The 11,549-nt window shown below is 33.2% G+C and overlaps 1 long non-coding RNA gene across 1 annotated transcript; it reads left to right on the top strand.

The window, feature by feature from the left end:
* Window positions 1–2,791: 2,791 nt before the first annotated feature.
* LOC141672687 (uncharacterized) lies at window positions 2,792–6,354 on the top strand. Its single transcript, XR_012555655.1, has 5 exons — window positions 2,792–3,028; window positions 3,139–3,301; window positions 3,392–4,459; window positions 5,070–5,176; window positions 6,111–6,354. It is a non-coding gene; the product is annotated as an uncharacterized LOC141672687 (long non-coding RNA).
* Window positions 6,355–11,549: the final 5,195 nt, after the last annotated feature.

Raw genomic sequence — 11,549 nt, 5'->3', positions numbered from 1 at the left:
TGGAATTTGCTAATTATATTTATAAAGATTTATTTTTATAAAATAAAACACAAGTTCAAAAATTATAAAATTTATACCATAAAATAACTTGGATTTTTAGAGATTTTATAAAGTCACTTTCAAAATTTGTGAACAAAATATCTTTTAAAAGAAAATTTCTCCAAGGCTTAGAATATTCCTTATAAATCAAAAGTAAAGGAAATAATTAAAATTTTGCTTTGAAAAAAAATCATGTATTACACATAAAAATTTTATAATGCAGAAATTCTCGCTTACACAATCGTACAATAATTGAACATATTTTTATTCGGCTTTAATATTATACCAAATCCACAATTAATATTACACGAAAATGCCGGTCGTAACAATAATAATTTTTAAATTGGTAATTAAGTTATTCAACCTTCCCTTCTAGCTTAAAATAGCCCTTTTACGGGACCTAACAAGACCAACAACAACAACCGAGACAACAATAACCAGAATGCAAATCCAGGTCCCATCACTACGCCATAAGTGGGCTACTGTAATGCAAGTTTTACAAGGAGCGTTACATTAGCTAAAATTTTTGGTTCTATTGTAACACCTAAAAATTAGTGTTACAATAGCTATAAAACTATTGTTGCAAAGAAATGCCGGTGTTACACCACATGTAACACCAGCACCTGATGTTACATTAGTTACTTTTTAACTTTTAAAAATATTAAAGTAAAAATGTTATTATAAATTAGTATTAAATTATACTCTGAATTATTAATATATCAAGAATATAACATATATTATTATAAAATTTACAAAATTTATTGGACATAAATATAAAAGTCATTTTTTTAGTTTTTTATATAATAAAATATTAATTTAATAATTAAAATTAAAAAATTAAAAATTAAAAATTCCAACCATGCACGTTTTATTAGGTGAAAAATGAGCGGTATTTTCCCCCCTTAACGAAAATGACCAGGACTTATAGTCACTTGGACAAAAATATATTATCTCTCTCTCTCTCTCTCCCCCCCCCCTCCCTCAACACTCTCTCTCTCTCAAAACACTTTATCTCTCGACTTTGGATAAATTGATGAGCAAATTTGCGATTTGATATTTGAATAAATAATTATATGGCTCTAATTTAAATGGTTGGTCCTTACTTTTCAATTTTTATGCTTTTGCAGGGTTTCTAGGGCTTCCCAGTGGAAATTTGAAGGCAAATACCAATTTTTAATTGATTTTGCAAGTGACCCAGGCTTCAAAATTGGGTTCGACTGAATTGGTAAGTATATACATCTATTTGGAGTTTTGTTACGTTCAATTTTGGGTTTTGATACCATTAACTAGAGGTTTCACTTTGTATTACATCCCGCAAATTCTAGATGTAGATTCCAACCACTTACTAGTATCAATATGCTCATTAGGTGTAGTACTAGTAGTAGCAGTAGTACCCCCGCGGATAATACCATTGCTATTTCTCCCAATCCTACTAAAACAACAGCAAACAAGAATATAAGTATTGGTAAGAGGAGGTTAGTTCAGGTTTCCAAAACCAAAATCCCCAAGATTATCAAAAACAAGCCTCAAGAGCAGCCTCATGCTCAATCTAACAAGGTTTTTTATATGCGGGCGATGTATCGGAATGGTGATCTTTTAGGGAGAAGAGATTTGGGGAAGCCTGTTGTGAAATGGATTTCTCAGGGAATGAAGGCCATGGCTTCTGATTTCACCACTTCCGAGACTCAGGGGGAGTTCTCTAAGGTTCAGCAGAAAATGGGCCATATTGATGCCATTGCTTAACCTTCGAGATTCAAAGATTGAATACGAGTAGTCTTACGCCTTCTGGCCGTTGCTTCCTTTCTGCATTTTTGTGTTGTCGAAAAGTGGTTATTTGTTATTTATTAAGCTTTGTAAGTCGCGCGCACACACACACACAAACTATTAACTTGAGTGTAAGATGATTTTATTATACGCAGGGGAAAAATTTGACTAGCTAGACTTTGATAGAAGGTAAGAAATAAGTAATTCATTTTGGAAATGGATAGAGTATTTCTGTGGTATGTGCAACAATTGATATTTATCGTCCCTACATTATTTTCAGGCTGTTTTTACATCTAAATTTAATGAATTTACAAATGATATTTTTCACTATACCATATAAGGCCTATCGCAACGCCCCTCTTCAAGAATGTTACCTAATATGTTACCCTAGATATGGTACTCAAAAGCTAATTTAACATTGTATTTTTTATGTTACCTTAGCCAAAAACGTGATGTTGCACTAGGTAAAAAGTGTTCCAGCTTGTAAAATTCTGTCAAAGTGTTATCTTAGAGTATTAAAACATAAATATAATATTTTTTAAAATTTAATATTAATTTTATAAAAATATTTAAGGTGATATACAAATTTAATATATAAGATACTTGTGGATATAAGAAATATTCAATAAAATTTTAAATAGGAACTTTTAAAAGTATTAAATTTAAAAACTTAAAAATTGAATTTTAAGTAATAAAAATTAAAAATAGTTTACATTCCTCGTATTTTTAGATGAGCACTAATATAGAAGTTTTTAAAATAAAAATTATATATATATACAAATTTTTAAAAGTAAACAAATAGAAATAAGTAATTAATATTTTTTCTAAAATAATAACTAAATTTTTATTTATTAAAAAAACAATAAATATTTTATGAAACTTTTTTAACATTAAAATTTTAATAAAACAGGGCAAAATTTTAATAAGGGCCGCCCAAATTTTGGGTAAAATGCCGCCAAATTTTCAATAACCCTAAAAGTCACCCACTCCTCTCCTCTCCTAGACAGTCTCTCTGGTTCTCATATCCCTCCGCCCAAATTTCCAATACACTCATCTCTCTCATTTCTCAATTATTAGCTTTCAAAATCTCTTCCATTCAATTAGCCGATCATAGGTGTTTGAATCTCCAACAACAAATTGCTTCTAAGCATTTCGTTATTTCATTTCTTAATTCTCGAATATATCTACTCGATTCCGAGTATACAGACGTTTTGTAATAATTCAGGTTTTTTTGTTTCGTATATATCGCTTTAGCTGTTTCTCGTAGTGATTATATTACATTGTTAAAGTTGTTAGTTGGGATGTACTGATTGAATTGTTTTGGTTTAAAACTAGGGTTTTGAAGTGTGAGGTGCATGAGCTGGAGGAGTTCGAAAGATAGAAGGAGAGGTATTTTGCTTCCGAAATGCAGGAAATGGAGGATTATAAAGTAAAAGTGGCGAAATTTGCTGATGAAAGTCGAAAGGAGATGCATGAGCTTAGGTATCAGGCGGAAAAGGTTTGTTAGAATGACATTTTAGCTATATTATATGTTTATTGAAATGTGGTTGCTTAATTGTGATTTCTTATTCTGATACTATCTTTTCAGAGAGTTGGATTCTGATTCCTAGGATGCCCAATTTAGGATCAACCAGCTTTCCGTCCTATCATTGGCGATATTGTCGTTGCGCTCAAGTACTTGGCCTCTCAAGCTGAGAGTTTGGAGACTACCAGAAGCATGTCTCTCCTTATCGTCGAGTTAACAGTCATTTATCTTAAAACAGGGAGTGATAACTTACCATAAGTTATCGACTGAACATGGAGTGTTCTCTTCATTTCTATGCACTATTTTCTCTTTTAGTTTTATTATTGGAAGTCTCCCAGTCGTCGTCTTTGGTGGGATTAAATAAGAGTGTTATGATTTGGGACGTAAAAACATAATAATAGATTACATAAATCTTGCATACATTTATCCTCTACTGTAGTTTTTGTTGCAATATTAGTGTGTCAATTATATTTATATTTTTAATTGGTCACCGTTGACACTTGGAAGTACTTCAATTCTTTTTGTGGAATGTGATTAGATGTTGACTTATGTACTGATTGTAGTAGAAGCATGGCAGTAGTATTGCGGGTAGCAGAGAATTGGGTAATCTTTTGCAAATTAAAGGATTGTGTATGTGATTTTCTTTATATATTATGTTGAAAGGCATCAGAAAGACCTTCATGTTACAGAGTACGTGGGATAATAATATTATTTGGAGGATAAAGCGAAACTGATATTTAGTTATATTAATTTTTTTATTTATGCATGGGATTCACCATGGCACTTCTCATAAATGCAACATTTGACTAGTGCAGGAGGCACAAAATTTGCAGATTGCTTCACCTGTAAATAAAATTTATTTTAATATAGTTTATCTAGACTCTTGGTGTCGGTGAAAAAGAGTCAGGGTGCTATGATGTGTATGGTTTAGATGAAGAACTCCTAGAAATTGTACCCAAGCCAGTTCTTGCAGTGTTGTTTCTCTACCCCTTAACGTCTCAAATTTGTTGTTTACGACATGGAAATGATTTCCCCTATTTGAGTCTGGTTTACAGGATCTTCGTTTAGATTTAACATGATATCCTCTTGCAGAGTGAACATGAGAGAATACAGCAAGACGCAGTCACTAAGGTCAGTGTTCTTAAATCGTCTTTTTAATCGTGTACAAGTGGTAATTAAGATTCTTTTAAAGTTTATCACCGAGAAACTAAATAATTTGATAAGTAGTAAAATTGTATGTGCATCTTATTCGATGGCCTTTTGTAACTGAGAGATATCTAAACGTACATCAGGATCAAATTAAGGAGTTTACTATATTAGTTTACTATATGGTTAATCTATTATTTTTAATTTGATAACGATAAAAGGTCATGTGCTTATTACTTGTATATTAAATAAAATATGTATCATGGATCATGGTGTTTGGTGTTTATGAGTCATGATACTTATCTGTGTGTATATTGAATAAGCAGTTCTATGAGCTGGTGCATGCATTTCTATGTAATTTAAAGTTTGGGCTAGTTTTATTCCTAATGTGGTTTTATCTTCATATTTAATGAGGTAGAGTCCCTGTTCTAGTTTTATCACACTATAGCAGTTATATCACTTTTAAAATTTTTAATTAATTTGTCATGTCTTTTCAATGTAAGTTAATGTTTGGGCTAGTTTTTCCGACTTATATACTAACTTATTTCTTTAATTGTTATGCTTATTGACAAGGGCTTATTTAAAAAATATTTAGCTTCTGCCTGGAAGAATTCAGGTTAAACATTCTATGGTTAAAGTGGAGGCTGATCCTGACTTTAAAGGTGCAACATCCGTAAACTCATTAGAAGTGGTCAACATAAGGTGTGTATCCCATTAATGTCTAATTTAAATAACTCTTGGATTGATGGTATATTCAATCAACATCTATATGAGTACTTTCCGTAGTGCATAAATATCAAATCACCATGTATTGCAGTATCCAAGCAGTCATTTCCATTTTAAAGTTCTGGAAGGAATAAGATATTAGAACCAGTACAATATAGTAATAACAAATAGTAGTTTTGGAAGGAATCAGAACAGGAAACATGATGATGCTAACAAATATCTAAAGCCATCGAAGAAATTTGTTTTGATAAAAAATAAAAAACAGAAAAAACTTCAAAGTCGAGCTCTATAAATATCTTAATAGAACATGTAATATATCCAGTACAACATAGCAGAGCAATTAAAATCTGTAATTATTTAATACTTGTGTATGTGACTAGCATTTAGGCTGAACCTGCAAGAACAATGAGATTCTTGTCCTGCAGGCACCACATCTGTTTTGTTGTGACGCAACACTAAAGAATGAATGCAATACTGAAAGACAAATCATGACAACCAGACATAATAGACAAGTAACTGTATCAAGCTAAATGTCCCTAATCTGCCGAAACCTTATAAGCAGATTCATGCTTTGTGTTTGTACTTTCATTCTGCGGTGACTGGGATTGCTGCTTCTACTATTGTAGTTGATGCATGTTGAATTGATTAGATTGTTGCTGATGCATCTGGTACATCTGAGAGTTAAGTGAAAGCTGTTGAAATTTTCCTTGTTTAAGTGTTATATGGAAATTTTCCTTTTTTAAGTTTTGGGATATTAAATTAGTTGGTTTAATTAGTTATATTTACTGTTATTTTTGAGGTTGTAAACTTGAGATGGTTGTAGTTGGTAAATTAGTTGGTTTAATTAGTTATGTTTCTGTTATTTGCTGGTTCGATTTGTTGTTTGCAAATAACTTAGTTAATATTTCAGGGAAGAAAGAAAGCTTACAAGAGAAAGCTTCGCGTGTATAAAAAGGCAAATGCCCGGATGGTGGAGTCGAGGAGAAAGTGAAGCAAATTCTTAAAATTACTTTTTAAAATTTATAATCTTTGGCTGTTGTTAAGTAAATAATGTGAACTAGTTTATAGTTAGTTTGGACTTTTAATTTTAGTTGTAGATTTGGATGTTTAATATTTGGGTTGGATGCATTATTTTACAGTTACGAAATTATATAATTGGGATTCTTCAGTTTAAAGAATAAGCATTTCAATTTTTTTGTGCTAAAGTGTTACAATAGCCTCCTAAATTGTTACCTTAGTATGTTTAAAATGCTACATTAGGCTAGTTATAATGTTACACCAGCTTTTCAAAGTGTTAGATTAGGTTCTATGGGCACATTTCCCACGTCATCAAGACAACTCAGCACTGTGGGCTCCACACTTACCACGTCAGCTAATGGGTCCCACTTTGGGGACCACTTTTAAAAAACTCTTTAAAACTCTAAGGTAACATAAAAATTAAGTTACAACTGATCTCTCCTTTAATTGCATTAGCAAGCTATAGTAACATAAAATGTGATGTTGCCTTAGGTACTAGAGATGTTACTTTAGACCCCTGACATTGAAAAACCTATCTTTAATAAAATGTTATCTTAGCTTATAAATGGGGCAAGAGCAACATATTTACCCCCTACTGTAATGTATTTTTAATGTTACAATAGGCGTTTTATGGTGTAGTGTTTTTATGAATATTTAACTTATTAATGAATAATGAATTTGTCACTTGCAACTATAGAATATTATGGTTAATAAGAGAAAAAGATATCTGAGGTCTAGCGACCAACAGGTTATGTGGTATTTCAGATATGAATAAATGGATCTATAAAATTTATCGGAACAACTATGGAGCTATTGATCACTTTTGAAGACTTGATATCTTAAATGTCAAAGTTTTGAAGTTATACTGATATTATTATATGCTTGTGTGACTTGTAGTTTTTGCTCCCTTAGTTCCACTTGTTGGATACAGGGTTGTGCTTGGCTTATCGGGTTATGTACTTAATAACATGGCATTTGTATTTTCGGAAACATATTTTCATAGGTGAGTTTGTCGCGACTATATTTAACATCTGCATGTGTGTATAGGCTGTAGTAATAGTCAATAATAGTTGTTTTACAATTATATACAGTTAACTTGTTAGATATATTTGATAATGTCATGGCTAATATGTTTTATGTTTAGATTTCAGATCTTATTTGAACAGAACAAATCAGTACTTAACTGTTGATCAGTACTTATACTGGAAGTCAGAACTTAAGGGATATCAGTACTTATGTTATCAGGAGATAGATATCAGAACTTAAGTGCTGAAGAACGATCAGATAAGGACAGTAGCTGATTGAAGTTAAGAAGATCAAGATAAACATAAGAAGAGATATGCATGAAGAAGGAATTCCGTGAAGAATGGAATACTTGGAATAGAAGATATCTGATTGATATATATTAGGAAGCAGAATTATATTCCATATCAATTAGCGATTATCTTGTAACTGTGTAGTATATAAACACAGACATAGGGTTTACACTATAAGTGTTATCATTATCGAGAATATTATTTTCTGTAACCCTAGCAGCTCTCGTGATATTTTGTTCATCACTGAGAGATAACAGTTCCATATTGTAACAGAGTTTATTGTTTCAATAAAGTTTGTTTTCTGTTACATAAGTTCTTGAAGTTTGATTTGATTGTAATAAACACTGTATTCACCCCCTCTACAGTGAAAGTGTGACCTAACAAGTGGTATCAGAGCCTTCTGTTAACACACATACAGTTAAAGATCCAAACACAATCATGTCTGACACGGAAACTCCAACTAAGCCTACCAAAACTGAGGAATCATCAAAGACATCAACTCAGAGTCGATATGAGACTATCAGAGTTCCCATATTGAGACCATCTGAATATCCCATATGGAAGGTAAGGATGACCATGTTTCTGGAAGCAACAGATCCAGAATACCTTGATAGAATCAAGGAAGGGCCTCACAAACCTACCAAGCTCGCTGTTGTAGTTGCAGGTGAAGCAGCAATGACCGTACCAAAGGAAAAGAGTGATTACACTGCTGAAGATATAGCATCTATTGCTAAGGATGCCAAGGTACGACACTTATTGCATAGTGCCATTGATAATGTAATGTCAAACAGGGTAATCAACTGCAAGACTGCTAAGGAGATATGGGATGCACTGGAGATAAGGTGTCAAGGAACTGAAACAGTTAAGAAGAACAGGAAGACAATACTCACTCAAGAGTATGAACACTTTGACTCTAGGACTAATGAGTCATTGACTGATGTATATGATAGATTTGTCAAACTCTTGAATGACTTGTCATTAGTAAATAAGGAGTATGATCTTGAAGATACAAACCTTAAATTCCTGTTAGCTCTTCCTGAATGTTGGGATTTGAAGGCAACAACAATAAAAGACAACTACAATCTTGATGAAACAACTCTTGATGAAATCTATGGAATGCTCAAGACTCATGAACTTGAGATGGAACAAAGAAGCAAGAGGAAAGGAGGAAAGTCAAGGACAGTTGCTCTCAAGGCTGAAGAGGAATCCCCCAAACCACCTTCCTCAAAGAAAGACAAGGGTAAAGCTCTTATCATAAAGTCTGATACTGAGTCATCAAGTTCTGAGAGTGATGATGACTCAGATTCTGAAAGCTTGCCTGAAACTGATGCTGATGAGGAGATGATAAAGCTGTGTGCTCTTATGGTGAAAGGAATCACAAAGATTGCATACAGGAAGTTCAGGAAGGGAAAGAAGTTTTCCAGAAAAGGCATAAGTTCTGATAAGAAGAATTTCAGAAGATCTGAAGGAAGAGGAGGAAAGTCTGACAGAGGAGATTACGCTAATGTTAAATGTTATAATTGTGGTGAGAAAGGCCACATATCTCCTGATTGCAAGAAGACCAAGAGTGACAAAGGCAAAGCTCTTGTCACAAAGCAGAAAAGCTGGACAGACACCTCAGACTCTGAAAGTGAGGAGAACTATGCATTGATGGCAAATGCTGATAAATCAAGTTCTGAGAGCAGTTCTGAAGCTGCTGAAACAAAGGTACCTCAGACTACTTATGCTTTTCATACTGATGATATTAATGAGTTGAGAAGATATCTTAAAACCATGTTTGTTAGTTATAGAGATCAAACTTTAACATGTGAAAGATTAACTTCTGAAAATCTTGCTTTTAGGAAAAGAAATGATTTCTTAGAAAAAGAGTTAGTCATGTTCCATCAAACTCAGAAGGATAGAGATGATGCTTTTTATGTTAGGGATGAAGTGCTAAAAATGAATGAATCTCTAAAAACTGAGTTAGAAAAGGAGAGAGAGATTATCAGAACTTGGACTAACTCTGGCAAAACAACTCAAAATTTGCTAAGCAGTGGAAACTGGAAAGAGGGCTTAGGTTATGGAGAAAATAAAAATGAAAAAGGAACTGTAGAAATTAAGCCTGTTGATAAGCAAAAGCCGAAGTTAAAACCTGTTAAGTTTGTAACTGAAAAATCTGAAAATGAGAAATCAGAAGTTAAAAAGGAATTAGCTTCTGACAAACTAAAACAGGAAAAGACAGCTGAAGTTAACATAGGCTTAATGACAAAGAAGCAGCTTAAGCATAAGCTGAAAGATGTTAAGAATGCAAACAAGGTAAAATCACCTAGGAAAAACAGGAATGGAAAGGAAGGTGTAAATAAAAGCAATAACTATAAATCTGTTCCTGATGCTCCTAGGAAAGCGTGTCATAACTGTGGAAGTTCTAACCATCTGGCTTCTTTTTGCAGGAAGAATAAGAATATTAACTCCTTATCTTCAAAATCAGGAGTTAAGAGTCAGTCTGTTAGATACAAACCACAAAATCCTTGTTTTCATTGTGGTAGTTTATGGCATTCCATTTATACTTGTAAGGAATATCATAGTTTGTACTATGATTATTATCAAATAAAACCTTCTTTAAAGAAAGTTTCTGTTGTTCCTTCTAGTGTAAGTTCTGATTCAAAGTCTGGTAGTATAAGTTCTGATAAGAAAACTGTTAACATAAAATCTGATGCTAAATCCGCTGCAAATGTTAACAAACCTAAAAAGGCCAAAGGATCCAAGCAAGTCTGGGTCCTTAAAACTAATTATTAGTTGTCTTTTTGATTGCAGGGCAACAGGAAAAATATTTTAGTTCTGGACAGTGGATGTTCAGGACATATGACTGGAAATAAGGCCCTGCTATCAGACTTTGTGGAGAAAGCTGGCCCAAGTGTTTCTTATGGAGATGGCAACATTGGAAAAACTTTGGGATATGGCAATATCAATCTTGGGAATGTCATCATTAAAGATGTAGCTCTGGTCTCAGGACTTAAACACAACTTACTGAGTATAAGTCAAATCTGTGACAGAGGTTATCATGTTGATTTCTTTGCAGAACATTGTGAAATAGTTAGTAAATCTAAAGAAAAAATTGTTCTGAAGGGATTCAGGCGTGGTAACATTTATGAAGCTAAGCTTTCAACAAGTTCTGATGGAATCGCAATCTGTTTAGTGAGTAGAGCCTTAACTGAAGAAAGCTGGAATTGGCACAAGAAACTCTCTCATTTAAACTTCAACAAGATAAATGAACTAATCAAGAAAGATCTTGTGAGAGGACTGCCAAAATCAGTGTTTGTTCCTGATGGTCTTTGTGACTCATGTCAGAAGGCTAAACAAAGAAAATCTTCGTTCAAGAGCAAGACTGAATCATCAATTCTTGAGCCTTATTATCTACTTCATGTTGATCTATTTGGTCCAGTGAATGTCATGTCTATTGCAAAGAAGAAGTATGCGTTGGTCATAGTAGATGAGTTCACCAGATACACATGGGTGTATTTCTTGCACACAAAAAGTGAAACTGCATCTATCCTGATTGATCATGTCAAACATCTGGATAAATTGATCAAAGATTCTGTGAAAATTTTGAGGAGTGATAATGGCACTGAATTCAAGAATCTGATAATGGAAGAGTTCTGCAAAAATCATGGAATAAAGCAGGAATTTTCTGCTCCTGGAACTCCACAGCAAAATGGAGTTGTTGAAAGGAAGAATAGAACTCTCATTGAAGCTGCACGAACAATGCTTGAAGAAGCAAAGCTTCCAACCTATTTCTGGGCTGAAGCTGTGCAGACTGCTTATTTTACTCAAAATGCAACACTCATTAACAAGCATGAAAAAACACCATATGAGATGGTGAAGAACAAGAAGCCAAATCTCAAATACTTTCATGTATTTGGATGTAAGTGCTTTGTTCTCAAGACTCATCCTGAACAGCTATCCAAGTTTGATCTAAAAGCTGATGAGGGAATCTTTGTTGGATATCCACTTTCTACAAAAGCCTTCAGAGTCTATAA

This window comes from Apium graveolens, chromosome 7, assembly GCF_009905375.1.
Source record: "Apium graveolens cultivar Ventura chromosome 7, ASM990537v1, whole genome shotgun sequence".
Classification (NCBI taxonomy): domain Eukaryota; kingdom Viridiplantae; phylum Streptophyta; class Magnoliopsida; order Apiales; family Apiaceae; genus Apium; species Apium graveolens.
Note: the sequence above shows the minus strand (reverse complement) of the source record. Positions and strands in the feature narration are given on the sequence as shown.